Source organism: Heterocephalus glaber, unplaced genomic scaffold (genome assembly GCF_053883595.1).
Source record: "Heterocephalus glaber isolate CG9 unplaced genomic scaffold, H.glaber_assembly_v1.0 deba00001737, whole genome shotgun sequence".
Taxonomy (NCBI): Eukaryota; Metazoa; Chordata; class Mammalia; order Rodentia; family Bathyergidae; genus Heterocephalus; species Heterocephalus glaber.
In genome coordinates, this window is record NW_028258445.1 from 2,170,850 (window position 1) to 2,186,593 (window position 15,744).

Genomic DNA, 15,744 nt, shown 5'->3' on the forward strand with positions numbered 1-15,744 from the left:
CTTCTCATCATGTTAACTTACTATATATTTTGAGTTTGTATGCTAATTCAAATCACTTAAGAAACAAAGCTGGAAATAAATAAATAAATACATGAGTATTCTACAGTGTGGCAAGACTACAGGCACCAAGTTGTCCCCACTCATAGTAAGGACCAAATCTTGGGGACCAGTTGGTTATTGTGGTCTATGGAACCAGGCTCTTGCTACATAAAAACAGCCGAAATAACAGCTTTATTGTCCAAGCAGTTCAAAAATGCTCCCATTTTGTTAGGAGTATAGAATTGCCATTAACGAAACTAAATTCACAGGCTTGAACCTGTCATGTCTATACTACTTGACAAGAAAAACTGTAGAATCCTACTACCAAATGCTTCTCACAGGGGGCTTTAACTTGGCTTTCTGGAAGAAGGTAATTGACTAAAACCAACTTGGACCTTCACACCTTCACATCTATTGTTATTTGTTCCAATCATTCTTTAAATGTGTATGGAATTCCTCATATAACTTGCTTTGGAAACAATTTAAAAGGTGTCTCACTTAATTTGCTCAGAATACATGACAGAAGATGTATTAAAATTGGAAAGAATTAAGAATTATTGAATATATTATAGAATGATATTTTTATTATTGCCAAGTAATTATGGAAACAAGTTCACATGCACAGTGTCACATATAAGTTTAATCATATTCAAACAAGTATTTTAAGGTTTAACGATATAGAGCAGATGTATTTTTCATGCATTGAAATATCTTATTTTTAGATGAATCATGTTATCCCTGTTTCCATTGTATGTACTACTTTGTTCACAAATATTTCTATCCTTACTGATTCAGTTAAATTATATCACAGCCTCATCTGAATTGCCTTCAAAAGTCAGATTTAATGCAGATTGAAAATAATAATGATAATTTTTATTTTATCATGACGATTTCTGCCTTTGAAATCTGCTGAAAAACACTTATGTGACTATCTTAATTATCTTTCTAAAGACTTATCCTGGTATGAGACGTATTATGCTAAATGAGGTTACATGGGATTTTCTCTGGAGTATTCTACTGCTGTGTCCTAAAATAGAAAGCTTGGCAGTATTCCTAGAAATAAGACTGCAGGTGGGAGCAGGTGGATTCATAAAAGGAACTGGGTGTTTATGGGAAAGAGAGCGTCCAAGGATAACTGTCGTTAAAACACTTCTGCATGTTTTTCATGTCACTCTCCCTTCACTGTCTAGGAAGCCACACAAAGACTTTCTGTTTCATGGAATCAGACTCAAAATATTTATCAAGCGTTGCTAAAACCATGCACACCACTGGCTGAATGTCTAGACAGGAATAATTCATATTTAAAGTGAAGGATAGCTCAGGGTGAATTCTGAACACGGGTGACTGGTTGATTAAATGTGTGTAGGTGTTGGGATATTTAAATTACATGAAAAAATATCTCCTCGGCCTGCCTTACCCTGAAGATCCCGTTTCTATCACATCTTACAGAGTTCCACTCATTATTCCCAGTCGGAGATTTCACCTCTGTCAAGTTAATCTGCCTCCTGCCGTCCACACAGATTTGCCTTTCTCTTCAGGACCTCTCCCACGATCTGGTTTAAGTGAAATTCTCCTTCCACAGCACTTGGCTAAGCATTTCACCAGCTTCCTTCAGAATGCATTCTCTATAACTGACCCTAGATGAAGAGTTGCCATAATCATTTCCTTTTTATTCTGTTCATCTCCACCACGAAGTTATGCTCATCACTCCTAGGAATATGGAATGTGATCTGCCAGTAGGGAGAGTGTTGGCATTTTAAAAAGTATATTACAGCAATTTCCCTCAAATACTCCTCCTTGCTTCCAAACACACTTAGCCCACCATTCCTGCCACTTTCTGAAGCAGTTCCTGTTGTCTTCTTTTGTGAGTGTCTTCAGTTGCTCAGTCAGGACTGCTTTGGTGTCCTAAATCAATTCAAAATGTTTAACTTTTCTGGTCCTTTTGGCTTTAGGGAAGAGCCAGAAGTCACATGGTGCTAGATCTGAGGAATAAGGTAGCCAAGGGCACAACATAAGGTCTCCACAAGCTTGCCTTTCTGTTGCTGCATGGCCCCCGGGACAGCATTCACTGTACTTTTGCCCACACCTGATAGACACTGACTAAAGAGCAGTCCCAGAACTGCTTCAGAAAGTGGCAGGAATCATGGGATACATGTGTCTGTGTCAGGGGGAAGTATTTGGAGGGTAATAATGGCAATGTGCTTTTTAAACTGCAATAGATTTTTAAAATTTGAACACTCACCATACATGCTGATCACAACATAGGTTGTTCAGTGCATATTCTCTGTGTGTGTGCTTCTTGGCTCTTTTATATTAAATGTTTCAAAGTCTGAAAGTCAAATGGAGTTGCTGTGTGTAATGGCACAAACCATTATTTTAGCTTTACATAGGAAATGACCTTCAAATATTTAACATCCCTTTTCTTATTGGCCCTTTAAGTTGAAACAGAAATGGAAGACACTAGGATGGAAAAGTTTTCTGGATTGTGTAACTTCAGAAAGCCTGTGTTAATTGGTATGAGGCTGTTTGCTCCACAGCTCCTGGAAGCCTGCTATAAATGCCTTTTTCAAGGGTAGATACAGTACCTAGTATTTTCTAAACTTATATGACCATAAAATTATATTTAAAAAGGACTTTTCAAAGATCACCAGATCACTTCAGAAAATGTTATCTTAGGTAGCTAAATACGGTCTCTCAGTTTAAGCTAAAATCTATACTTGCACAATAGTGGAAATAAAATTTAACATATGCTATGGTCTTTCTGTATACTCAGTTCCTTTTTAAACATCTCATTTTGTACAGAAATCTAATGAAGTTAATGGTTAGCCCAAGAAAACTTGCCTCAGAATTTTTAAGAGATTTACTAACTCCTAACACCTAACGATGATAATGTTAGTTCTCAACCCACAGCCATTAAACTCAAACCAGTGTTCCTGTACATGAAATAAATCCCGTGTGAAAAGTAATGCAAAACTCATCATTCATAATGATTAAAAATTAAATCATTGCAATTAAGATAGCTCAAAGGGTTTATAGATCTTTAGTTGATTAGCTTCAGTGATTTTAAAAAAATTTTCATAAGCAAAGTTTTTTGTTTTTGTTTTTGTTTGGGGGGGTGTATTTTTGTACTAGAAATTGAACCCAGGGCCTTCATACTGAGCTACACTACAGCCATGTTCTGTTTTTTACTTTGAAATAGGTCCTTGCTAAATTGCTAAGTTGCCCAGGCTGGCTTTGACCTTGAAATCCTCATAACTCAGCATCTTGAAGTGCTGGAATTATAAGTGTGCACCACCACATCCAGCTGTCTCTCATTTTTATTGATGAGAAATTACTTGTTCACCTTAAGCTTTCTCAAAAGCTTACTATAAAATATGCAGTGTTCTGAGATTGCTAGTAATATCTTAATCAAACACATCAAACTTAATTTTGTATACTGCTAGCATATGTTCACTGTAGTGTATCACTCAAATAAAACATCTAATATGACTTACCAACTAAATATAATGACTATTTTAGTAAGAGAAATTCACTGATAAATATCTTTCACATGATCATATTTGGTTTCCTGAAAAGACATTTCTTATTAGCAAGATTTAAAAGTCAGGTAGATACGGTTGTGGGTCACCTTCTGAAATGTCAGTCCCGCCTTTTTAAAAATCCCATTTCTGACCAAGGATAGAGTCCCATTAGATCCCTTGGTTGTTTGAATTCCTCCTTCTCCTGAAACAGATGAGACAGTCCACAAGATACTAGGACAAACTGCTACCCGTCCACCCCGGGGTGTGAGATGTTCATCACTGAGGCTGTGAAGTTCTCCCTGAGAGGTGGTTGACACCATGGACAGCGCATCTGCGCGGCCTCCGCTCTTCCCCAAAGCAGTGGTTTCCCTGTTGGCTATGCAGCAGTGCTTCTGTGAAGCCCTGGAGGGTGTCCTGTCTTGTTGCTTGGAGTGTTGTATCTTCTTTAACAGGCTGGGAACTCCTGTCAAGTGAGAATCATTGTTTATTTTCTCTGTAAAACTTAAATGACCAATAGATACCTTTCTCAAATCTTCCTTCTAGTTTTCTTTGGTCATTTGGGCTCCAGAAAATTCCCAATGAATATCAATAAAGACATTATAAAGTGCAAGTAATATTTCATTTTAATTAATACCATTGTGATATGTAGTTGAAGCTATTTCTACATCTTGAATGTAGTGTATATTCTAATACTAATAGTGCAGTGTGATATGATGATAACTAGCCATTTAATAATCTATATGTTAAACTAAGGCAACATCAATCTATTCTAATGTAAAGTAAATGTAACATAGAATCAGTAACATGTGAATGGATGAAGAATGTGAGTTAATTCCTTTTCATCCAGTATCTTTAGTTTTGCACCAAATGTCTGCAGGTTAGAAGACCCTATTCTGCTTAGTGGTGTTGTGCCTGCCTCACAAGTGTAAGATTCTGAGTTCAATCCCTGGTACCTGAAAAAAACATAGGAAGATCCAATTCTGCCTACCCTCCCAGTGACAGGTTCCTGTGTTGTCACCACTGAGTGTTTTTATATTGCCACTGTCTTCCACCAGCAAGGACCCACCCACCCAGTGTAACCCTCAACATTTCAGGTCTCACTGGGGAAAGACTCCAAAGGGAACAGAACTGGAGCACAGAAGTTGCTAAGTGTTTTCAAGTCTGAGAAGTCGGTGTGTGACCACAGGCACTGGCAGCATGAAGTGGAACAGTGGACAAAAATAAGAGGCTTCAAACACAGGATTCATAGGGTTTGTTGAGTAATTAAATCTGTGATGTTTGAGAGTAGGAAGGGGTAAGTCTGGCTTTAGGTTGCATATTACAACTGGATGGGGAAAGTAGACTTTCATTAAACTAGAAATCATGAGAGCGACCATGGTGATGTTTTTCTCAGAGGACTTAGAACTCTGTAAAACAATGCTGTAAACTTGCCAGATAGATTGTTTACTACAATTACAAGTCCTGGGAGCTCCTCAAAAAGGGGCTGAAGACAAAGTGTGAGACTTATCAGGAGGTAGGTGACAGGTACTGTCATAGAAGGAGAACCTGGAACTGAGCAGTGTTTTGGCCCAGAACCTCTCTGACAACTGCAGACTTAAGAACAGGTGGATGAACAAGAGCCTGAGAAGAAGGTTGAGAAGGAGCAGCTGGAGAAATGGGAGACAGACCAGGAGCATCACAGTGCTCAAAGGATGGTTTGTCATCAAGGAGAATAGAGTTGTTGGCTGTCTTGCGCTTTTACTGTTACGGGATAGAAATCCCGCAAGAGTAGCGGCAGCTTCGAGTGGAGACATCTGGGAGCTCTGCAAGGCTGATCCCCTCTTCCCATTGCACAGGCCCAGAACCAACCACTTGACACAAACAGCCACGGGTCTCTTTCAAAACAAGTTTTTAAAGTCTTTGAAATAAAAAAGAAATTTCTAACAGGCAAATCTACCAAATCATGGCATTAGAAAATGTAGTTTGATCTCTTTCTTGATTTAATTTTATAACTGAATCATGAAAAAAACATGTTGCAGACATTCTGCACATTAATACATTTGGATTATTTTCTCTCAACCTTTGGAATCCTCAAACTAAACAAGACTGAGTTCACTGTTCACTTTGAAGTCACTGAATGATAAAATAAAGATGGGAAAAAATCAAGCATCCAAGAGAGAGGAGAACAGAGTAACATAAAGAAAATAAAGGCACTAAGGAAACAGAACTTTAAATTTAAATAAGCAAGGGGCCTAGTTCTAGTCTTTGGCTGGTTGAAATCCAGTTTTACCAACACCATTTATTGAACAGGCTATCTTTTCTCCAATGAGGGCGATTGGCTCCTTTGCCAAAGATGAGGTGGCTGAGTATGTCTGGAGTTGTTTCTGCATCTTCTAATCTATTCCACTGATTCTAGGGTCTGTTTCTTTGCCAGTACCATGCTGTTTTTATTACAGTAGCTTTGTAATATAGTTTCAAGTTGGGGATTGTGATACCCCCGGCCATGTCTCTGTTGCCCAGAATTGCTTTTGCTATTCTAGGTTTCTTCTGCTTCCAAATGAATTTTTTGATTGTTTTCTCTAGTTCTGTGAAGTATATTGTTGGAATTTCAATCAGTATTGCATTAAAGCTACATAGTAGTTTTGGAAGTATGGCCATTTTCACTATATTGATTCTTTCTACCCAGGAACAAGGGAGTGCAGACTGATGCAACCACTGTGGAAATTCATATGGAGATACGTCAAAGAACTAGGATTGGAGGTCCCATTTGACCCAGCTATTCCCCTACTGGGCATCTTCCCCAAAGAATTAAAAGAATCATACCACAGTGATATATGTGCACCTATGTTTATAGCAGCACAATTTGTCATAGCTAAGGATTAGAAACAGCCCAAGTGCCCATCAACTGGAAACTGGATAAAGAAGATGTGTTTTTTTTATAAAATGGAGCACTACTCAGCCATAAAGAATGAGAAACTAGAATCATTTATAGCTAAATGGATGCATATTGAGGCCATACTCTTAAGTGAAATAAATAGGACACACATGTGTAAATACCAAATAGTATCTCTAGTGTGAGAAACTGAAAGTGTAAATAAGGATGAAAATGATTAAAACAAATAATTGATAATTTGAAATAGGAAAAGTTCCAAAGGTGGAGGGGTGGTGGGAAGGGAAGAGAAGAGGGAAGAAAGGAAAGGAAAAATTATGAGAAAGAAAAAAAAATGGAAACAAAATCTATGTAAATAGGGAAGGGTTGGGGGTGAAGGGTGCATAGGTAATAGGGAAAAAAAATAAGAACTAAGATACATCATGTTCAGGTACAAACACCCAATGATAAATGTAAATGTATTGTATACCTAAAATGTACCAATTAATATATAAATTTAAAAAAATAAGCAAGGGGCCATCTGCCTTAGACTATCTCCATGTTTCAAGCTCCACTATAAATTGCATCCTAATTCAGAGGCTGTGTGTTCTGTAACAGAAAGCTAGATCTGAGCCAATCAGAGCAGCCATCCTTCTGCCAATCATGGACAACCACGTGATATAGACCAGGTGATTCAGACTCTGCCCCAATGAGGGAAACTTCCAGTTGAAGTGGTCCATTCGTTTCTGCATTTTACTTTCATTTTTTGAATGTAAACACTGTCTATAAACATTGCCAGGAGGAATTCTCAGAACCTCTTTAGGTTCATTATCATGAAGCATGAATCGTTTCTACTCAAATCAGCTTTATTACAACAAAATTTAGTTAGCCTAAAGATTATCTTCTGTAGGACACTCTGAAAAGCTAATAAGACAAATCACGAATTTTTATTTTTTTTAAAAAAAAACCCTCTTCTATGTGTAGTAAGCTAAGTGGAAGGGATTCATCTATGCAGTTTAGTTTGAATTAAATGAAATGAAAGCCACTAAGAAGAAAATATATCTCTATCAAATTTCTATCTAGTAAACAGTCAACTCTGATCTTAGGGGAATAAGCAACAATTATGAAGAAAATTGCTATGGAACAATTAATAATGCTATTAATTTCCAAAATGCTGAGTAAATGCTATAATCCCAAATTTACATCTGCTTGTGGTAGTGCAGTCAACAACCTAATAGTTTTTTAAAGACTTTAATCTGTAGCATTTAATAAAACTATTTTTAAAATATTTTCTCTATGTTTTGTTAACTATAAATATCAGGAGAGAAAAGTATGAATATTAATGTGCCCAGGAGTGTTAATATAAAACCTGCTATCCAACAAATTCAAATGGATCTAGTCTAAAATATTACAGTTTTTGGAACAAGTTTGGTATGTTATATTTTTAGAATCTATGTAAAACAGGTTCCATCATTTCTTAAAATATTTTGTATTCTAGGTTATTGGTCTATTAATAATTTTGGCACCAAATATTTTGTTTTATGCCTTTAATATTTTATCATTATCCTATTTTATAGGCAACATGAATTTTGGGATACTATTAGTTTAGCTGTTAGGTGATTCTCATAAAAACAAACAGTAAGAAAGTGTTTTCATACTTTCTTTCACTATATAGAAAATTTAAGTTTATCAAAAACTATCAATATCCGTACTTCATACACAGCAACCAACATGCATCGCTACAGTTCACACAGATAAAAAGTGTGTCCCTTGTCATGCAGCATATCGGGCTGGACTCTGTGAAAAAGGACTTAAGACATTATAGCTATCTACCAGGTGCCAGCCTATTTGGCAAGTTCAGAAATCACATGAACAAATCAGAATGGAAAACCTTAAATCAGGCTGGTGTAATTCCCAGAGATCTCTCAAACTGAGTCACATATTTTTGTTGTTCTGCTTTCAGTATTCTGACACTGATTAAACACACAGCCAGGGTCAGATACGACTTTTTTTAAATTGACAATGCACATACAGTGGTACCTTGGTCCACAAATGCTTTTGTTTGCAATTTGGTTCTCAAACCGGACAGTTGGGCAGAATTTTGCTTTTCTTTGCCAACTCTGCATGGGGTGATGAACAGGACCTCGGCCATCTTTTCCCACACAGGCACAAACACGGATCTTTTCTAGAATTGTAGAACAAATTAAGATTGTGAACCGAGGTACCCCTGTATTCCTCCTACACATATGTCCTTTGTGAAAGAAAATATATAATTTATAATTATACTTATATTCATATAAGTACAACTGTATGCACACCTTTAAATTTCAATGTATCACTTCCAACAATTCTTCTGTTTCTCTAGTGGGATTTTTCTCATTTTCTAATCAAGTTATGTCACGTCTTATTTTGGCTTCTTAAATCCAAAACCCCGCTGAGGTTTAGATCCCAACTCTCAGGTACTCGCAGTGTGTGGTACACACCGCCCCCTGCCAAGGGACAGTAGGTAAGGACTGTGTGAGTGAAAATGATCATAGTGTGTCGTGTGCATGTACAATTTGCCAATAATAACACTTGTTAATCTGTATAACAATTTTAAAAAGACCGGGGATGTTGCACATTCACTTTTTATTTCCACATAACATTTGTGTGAAATTAAAGTTACCTTTCTCAACAGTTGATACTCAATTAAGCCTTTTCTTTTTCCTCTCTCTCTCTCTGCTCTAGGAATTGAACCTAGGCCCTTCATACTGAGCTACATCCCCAGGCCTTTTTCCATATTTTTATTTTGAGAGAGAATCATACCAAGTCGCTAAGTTGCACAGGCTGGTCTCAAAGCTTGTGACTCTCCTGCCTCAGCCTCCCAAGTGCTGCTATTACAGCCACCATGGCTGGCTCTAACTTTTTCTTTCTAATCATAAGGCACAGAGGAACAGTGTGATAAATTTCATTACCTAAAATGAGAAACTCTTAGATTATATCATAGGGCCAGGGATTTAGCTCAGCAGCACTGCACCTGCCTCTCAAGCGCAAGGTCCCGAGTTCAATCCCTGGTACCAAAACAAAACAAAACAAAAAAAACTAAATAATATCATACACAAAGTACAAGGCAAGCAGTATATATAATACTTTGTAGATTTTTGCAGGTGAAATAAAATATTACAAGATCATAATGTTAAGTGAAACACACACACAACCTTAAATATCACACAATTTCTCTTATATGAGAAACCCAGAGTTAAAAATAATGAACAAAGTAAAAGATAGATAATAGGATGTGGGGAAGAAAGATCTTTCTCAAAGGAGAAGGGTACAGAGAGATGGAGCAAGGGAGAGGAGAAGGAGGGAGGGGCTGAGAAGAAGAACTTGGGCTGTGTTATGTACGCATCCCAGCTCTGCACAAGCAGTAGGAATACTACGTGCTATGAACGAACATGTAGAAAACCAAAGGAATGGCATCAAGAAATCGGGGGGGAGAGGAAGGGATGGAAAGGGAATTAAGCTGTGTTGTGTGCATGGACCACTTCCCCCAAGGAATTTTATACTAAACACATGCACATAAAATAAAATGTAAAAACAACTACTCTAAATTAGTAAGAGAAGCAATGATATTTCACTTGCTGTAAATACAGCTTGTTTGCATTTATCTTTATAAATATTAAATAATGATTTGTCACAAAACCAAATTATATCATAAACTTGAGTGGGATTCTTTTAAGTCGCTATAAGCCTTCATTTGCTCTTTATTTTGTTTGTTCTTTTTTTTTTTTCTTTTAGAATGGATCTCTTTATTTTCTGATTTATTTCTAAGAATTTCTGAAGTGTACCAAATAATTACTGAATGGCAACTAGTCCGATCACATTTCCAAAATGAATTGAACCTCTGATCCTTTAGTTTCATAAACTTTTTGTTATTTTTCTAAAAATTATGTTTTAAGAGTAGTGCTGGTAGTGGATGTGCTTGGTAAATCCAGTTGGAAATATTGGGTCATCTGGGACTAATATTGCAGAAGTGAATGATTTCTTTTTGAATTCATATCTTAAAAACAGGCGATTTCTTATATGAAAAAAATAGAGGACTTTCAATATTCAGCCTATTTTTCTTTATTCCTGCCTGTTTGTCTACTGTCGCTGCTCTTTTAGATGTTCCCTCAATATGTCCAGGAAATGGATTTACTTTGTAAGAGGCCTGTGGCAGAGAAAGTTCAAGTCCAGCAGCAAGGCTGTCTCAAAATAAAACATTTTAAAAAGGATTGGGAGATAAGGCTCAGTGTGAAGCCCCTTGGCCCAATCCCCAGTTCCCCAATACTGCAAAAATCAACAGAGAGAGAGAGACAGAGAAAGAGACTGACATGGAGTACACAAAGCCAAGGTTTCAACCCCTCTTACAAGGTCCACAGTGGGCCCGGCCACTGGGTCCACCTGATTATTTGTCTCCGTTGAGTGTGCAGAAGGGTATCTGACAGCTCAACCTGTTGACTCACTCTTTGATATTGACTTTCTCTGCTGGTCTTAGAGGGGCAGAGGTACTTTGGGCCTCCCTGACTGGACGTTGTCTGGTGAATGTGTTCACTTCTGCACTGGGGGAGGCAATGGTTGACACCAGCAGTAGATCAGAAAGGCTTCCCCCATGAGTCCTGTTCAGAGTGCCCCATTGCTCTGACCCAGCAAGACCGGAAGTCCTAGTGCAATATATGTCCTCTATTTTCTCTGCCTGGTAATAGGTAGATAGTGGAGGAGAAAGACATTTAAGAAGTATGGAGCCAGAAACAAGTATGTGGATTTGTTGTTTTAATTGGGAACTTAAAATTGTAAGTGGAGAATTTTTTTCTCATCATTGTCTACCATACAGTTTTTCTCTTGTCTAGAGTATGTTCAGTAATGTAACCCGTGCAACTGTCAATTCTCCGTACATGGAGATATTTTGAGAATCTCCTGAATGTACTGGGTCACTCCTGTGCCTGTTGGGGATGTACCCATAATAATTCTGCAGATAGAAGCTGTTGCCTCTAAATGACCCGGCAGGTTTTATTCACTTTGACCTGCATGAACTTGTGGCCCCTGTGATGTCTAACACATCTGTCCTCACAGTGCCACCTGAGCCCAAAGGAACTAGCAATGCAAACATGTGCTGGAAAGAACAACACAGCCATAAAAAGTGTCATTGATAAACTTCCTGTACATATTTACCCATGGGCCTACACATGCCATACGAGACTCACTTGGCTCAGTAACTCATTGTTCAATATGGCGGTGAGGCCACTAAAACATGTGTATTTCTTCACTGTATCACTTATATCCAGGTTAAGTTTACATGTGGTTCAGAATTATTGATCAAAACAAAGTTCAGAAAAACCATACATGTGCCTACTGAAATTTATATTGTTCACACGACTTTCTGAATTTTGCTGTGTGTAGTAGTTGTAAATTTTTAAGTCTATAATTTGTTGTGATTTCTCATTCGAAACATTCGCTTTTTTCTTAATTTGCAGTTTTTTTCTTGAAAAAATTACAAATCATAAAATGAACATTTACGTACAGGAATTTCTTCCAGATAACCAAAAAGTACTCTCCAGTGTTAATGAAAGCATTGTGAAAAGACACAGGGAAGGAGCTTACTTTTCAGAGCTTGAAAAAAACCTTTAAATCCCTTTGCTTTTTGCTCTTTTTTTCTATAGTGAATAAAGTGAATAAACCCTCACTACTTTTGATGATATATAATTTTCATAATAATTATAGTTAAGTCCCCTGGATACTTAAGTCATCTTTTTCCTCTCTTGTGGGTCTTCTGGAGGTGTGATCAGAAATTCAGCGAATGCTTCCTTTGGGTTCCATAATATTAGGATCTGCACTCCCCTCCTTGGCCAGGTCTGTCACTGCACAACTTCTGCATTCTTCCTCAAGGTCCAAATGACCTTGAAATCTAAACATCTTCAGTTGGTTCAGGACATTGAGGCACCTGGGCCAGCACAACTGAAGATATAAGAAGGCTCCCTGAACTCCTTCAGAAAGTGGCAAGAACTTTGGGATAAGTGTGCTCGAAGCTGGGGGAGTTTCTGAGGGGGACTAAAGGCAATGTATCTTTCACTGTCATAGTTTTCACACTAAAATTCACTGTGGTTTGGATCACAGTTCTTTGTGTGTGGGGTGTGTCTGTAGGGGGATGAGACAGGATTCTGCTTTGTAGCTCAGGTGGGCCTTGAACCCACTATGTAGGTTGGTCTCAAACTCCCAGCAATTCTCCTCCCTCAGCCTCCCAGCGCTGGGATTACAGGTGCATGCCACCACACCTCGCCATTTCACAACTTTTATATGTGTTTAGGTGAGTAATGTTTGTGAGGGAAAGCTGTTTAATAATATGCATTCAGAAGTAATTGATGCATTTTTGGAATAATCTGTGAGCTCCTGTCTTAGTGACTCCAATTTATAATCAATATCACCCAGACTGGTGATGAAAAGAGAAGAACATTTATTATACATTTGATATCTATTAAAAAGGAAGAGGCCAGTTGCCTCTAGGAGATGCTTAAACAAGGTCACGTTTCTGGTTTCATCTTGTATAAACTATTCACACCTGCTGGAAGAATTTTGATTACTTTTTTCTATTATTCTGAATAGAAACAATATTTTCCTTTCCCAATATCTAGAAAGAGCAATGCATGTGTTGTAAATCACAGTACCCAGTAAGATTCTTAACACAAGTCTTGTAAATGAGTCACAAGATCCAATTCCATTGTTCACTCTGGACAAATCTGAACTAGCAGCCGTCCATCAAATGTGACAATCTATACTGTGTACTGTGAAAAGGGGAAAACAGGCCCCTCTAAATATCCTTATCTGCCTCTACAGAGTTCATTGAAACCATCAAACTGGTTGCAACTCTGTTTTCACAGTAATGAAGAAAACCCCCTGAGCTCTAAGTTCTCATATCTGCTACTCATACAGCGTGTTAGGTGCACTGTGTCTCTGAGCATCCTGATAAAACCTTGCAGTGTAATTTAGCTATTGTCTGAAGTGTACAAACCATGGGAGCCACACTTGGAGACACATCTTGGCTTACCAGTTGTTACCCCAATGGTGTAATAAAAATGCCAATTCTGACATTCTATTTGTTAGCCGCACAAGTTTGAAAGAAGAAAGAAGAAAGCATTTGGATTTAACTTCTGTCCCCTCTGGGCTCACTTGCTGACCAGCGTTAGATTTACCTCTGCTGCACACTAAGCCCTACAGATGGTGTGGTGTGTCTGAGGAAAAGAAAAATTTCCCTTCAGATTAATTTTTAAAACCAGGTTATTCAGAAAAGGTTTGAAGGAAAGATTGACTGGCCAATTCTGCCATAACACAATGCTTATCTCCCCAGCAGCTCTGGTGGAAGCAGAGAACCAGCCACAAACCGCAAGCTCCATACAAGCCCAGCGAGCCCGGGCTGCTGCTCGGGACCACAGCAGTTTCAAGGGACAGACTGATACCACCTGGCTGGCGGGAGTCCTCCCAGGCCCAGGCTGGGGTTACACCAAGGAGAAAGACACGGGAGGCGCTTCAAAGAGGCATGGTAACGTCAGGGGCCAGACGCCATAGCGTCATGACTAACGTTGAGTCAGCTTTGTGTGTCACTGTTACAAACCACTGCAACACTGGATACAAAGCGGAAAAGACTCAGTGGTGTCCACTGTGTCGAGAGTTCCCTCTCAGGGTCAGTCAGGTGAGGGCAGAATCCTCCATGAGGAAGGAGGCCCCGCTCCTCTCTGAGGAACACCCAGGACACCAGCCCTCCCACCAAGCCCCGGGGTCACCCCTAGCCCACCCTGGGAACCAAGTGTTCAACACATAGCCCTTTGGGGGACATTTACTACCCCAACTCCAGCACAAAGCTCTTTGTTCCTCCAGAATTATTTGGCTATTTTTATTAAAGTACTGCTAACTTTCAGCTCCTTAGAGGGTAGATGGGGCGTTTATCCCCCATTCCAACCTACCATATTGAAAAAAAAGTCAGATCAAAAAGCTCAAATTTTGTCTATTTACTTGACATTAAATATTTATTATTAAATAGATAATAAAAGTTATTCAACCTATTATATAAGCTCAATGAAGTGCAATTCTTTGAAATTTCAGCTGATAAAACAGCATGTTACATGAAGATGCTACCAGGACGGGTGAAAAAACTTGGGCTAATGAAATAACTCAGCCAACATTTTTTCCCTCAGGAGTCTTAATTAGCTAAGGGAAGATGAAAGCATCCTAAGGCTGAGTGCCGTTTTGAGTGGTATTTGCTGGCTTCACGACACACTTTTCATTTGTTTGTTTACATATTTATTCGTGCACTTATTTGTGCAGTGCTGACAGGGAAGCCATGCTTCACTCAGGCAAGGCAAGCGTTCTACACTGAGCTGCACCCTGCCTCTCGCTGTGCTCTTGTACCCAACTTACCCAAAGCCGGGTGCCCTTGCTTCACATTTCCAGTCAGTTCTCTCACCTTGCACCCTTCCCTTCTCACCAGTGAAATGTAGCAGCTAGCATTTCCACTCTGTTAAGCAATCACTTAGTCTTTTGGAAAGATAACACAGTTATAGATTTAAATTTGGGCTTTTTATTTTTTGGTTACTGGGGTTTTTTAAAATTTGTTTTTAAATGCTAAATCAGCAAATAATTTTGAATCACCCAGAGTGTAGATTTCTTAGAATAACTAAAATAATCAACTAATTATTCCTATGGTGAAAAATGAAAGAAACATATACATGTGTCTCAGTCCTCCAGGCTGCTATAACAAATACCCAAACCCAGTAAGGCATAAACCTCGGGAATTGATTCCTCACAGTTGGATGCTGGGAAGTCTAAGATCAAGGTCCTTGATAACCCTGTGTCTGGTCAGAGCCTGCTTCCTACCTCACCTGGCTCCCATGAGTAGGAGTAGCTAGTTTCCTGGACTCTCCCTTACAAGGGCACTAATCTCACTCACAGAAACACCACCCTCATGACCTTACCACCTGAGAACACACATCCTCTACCATTGCTTTGGCGGTTAGGGTTTCAGTGTAAGAACTGAAGGGGACCAAACATTTAAATTGCAGCATTGTCATACTGTGTCTAGCTATTTTAAATTAAATCCAGGTTATAAAAAATACAGCAATTTAAAAACAAAAGCGTACATCTGCTTATTTATTTATAGCTTTGCTTTTTGAGACAAGGCCTTCCTTTGTAGTTCAGGCTGGGCTTGAACTCACTCTGTAGCCCAGTGGCCTTGAATGTGTAGCAATGCGCCTGCCTCAGCCTGGGGTTACGGGCATGTGCCACAACGTCTGGCAAATGTATACAACTTCAATGAGTAACATTAGGAAT